This window comes from Sinocyclocheilus rhinocerous, unplaced genomic scaffold (genome assembly GCF_001515625.1).
Source record: "Sinocyclocheilus rhinocerous isolate Xijiao unplaced genomic scaffold, SAMN03320098_v1.1 scaffold562, whole genome shotgun sequence".
Taxonomy (NCBI): Eukaryota; Metazoa; Chordata; class Actinopteri; order Cypriniformes; family Cyprinidae; genus Sinocyclocheilus; species Sinocyclocheilus rhinocerous.
In genome coordinates, this window is record NW_015641608.1 from 774,488 (window position 1) to 775,069 (window position 582).

Sequence of the window (582 nt, forward strand, 5' to 3'; positions counted from 1 at the left end):
AAAAAAAAAAAGTAAACCCATTTGGACAGATTCCATTTGGCATCATTTTTATGGATGATGTCATTTCTAAATGTGGTGTGTGTGCTGGACAGAGATTGAACAGTTTGGTGCAGTGCTAAAAACTTTTAGAAAACTGAATGTAATAGCAAATAAAAATATTATAAAATTAATAAAATATATTAAAAAGGTAAAAGTGATCATATTATATTCAGAGCCGATCCTCCCTATACGCAAAATACGCAAGCTGCGTAGGGCCCCCGAAACAAAGCACTCTTGCTCTCAAAGATGATTTAATTTTAGTTTCGCTTTTGAATTTGGCCAGCGGTTATGAAAACATGAATGATCATTTCTTTTAATGCGGTGCGCTGTCGCCCTTTCTACATAAAAATCAGTCAAATCATGTAATGTAAATGTCGTAGTCTTGCTCGAGACTAAAAAACGAGTTGAAAGCGTGAAAAGCCGCAGAAGAGACTGTTTCTCAAGCGCGATTCGAGACGGAGTGAAACACTGACAAATGCGTTTAATTTATTCGTTCATAACCACTCATACCCCACTCCACCCCCACCCCACCCCCCCGCAGAC

At 38.3% G+C, this 582-nt stretch overlaps 1 protein-coding gene across 1 annotated transcript in view; it reads left to right on the top strand.

Annotated features, from left to right (window-relative positions):
• Positions 1-582, top strand: part of LOC107755212 (circadian locomoter output cycles protein kaput-like) — a 52,085-nt gene that overhangs the window by 31,268 nt on the left and 20,235 nt on the right. The gene's annotated exons all lie outside the window — the stretch shown is intronic.